Below are 615 nucleotides of genomic sequence, written 5' to 3' on the forward strand. Positions count from 1 at the left end.
AAATACAGCGCTAGTGCTTTTGAGATGGGTTGAAGATGCTTGTTACGAATGTGAACATTTTTTGAGAAAAAAAATTGGTGCACCATTTTTTTCAAACTCAAGCAAAAACAGTATGCACCTCTGCTACTCAAATGAGAAAACTGCGAACCATCCTAAAGGTTTCCAGATACTTTGAAAACTATTTTGCCAGTGTTGTTTACCAACAGTTGCAGCAGATACAACCTTAACACAGAGACACACAAGACAGGGAACCGTCTACTCCTAATGTTGAAATTGAGCCGTCAGTTGATCTCACATGTATGTTGTTAACTGTGGGAGAAGATGTGAAGAAAAACCTCAACCATGCGAGAAGAAAAGAAAGAAAAGTACAGTGTGCTGACAGGTACAAACACACCGCAAAGAGCTACATGCACAGCAAACAGTTAAACACACAGCAAATGCACAATATTTAGTTAAACACACAGCAATTAGTTAAATGCACAACATACAGTTAAATGCACAACATACAGTTAAATGCACAGAAAACAGTTAAATGCACAGCAAACAGTTAAATTCACAGCAAACAGTTAAATCCATAGCAATCAGTTAAGCATATAGCAAACAGTTAAAGGCACA

This window comes from Nematolebias whitei, chromosome 16 (assembly GCF_014905685.2).
Source record: "Nematolebias whitei isolate Nwh7 chromosome 16, NemWhi1, whole genome shotgun sequence".
In the NCBI taxonomy this organism is placed as follows: Eukaryota; Metazoa; Chordata; class Actinopteri; order Cyprinodontiformes; family Rivulidae; genus Nematolebias; species Nematolebias whitei.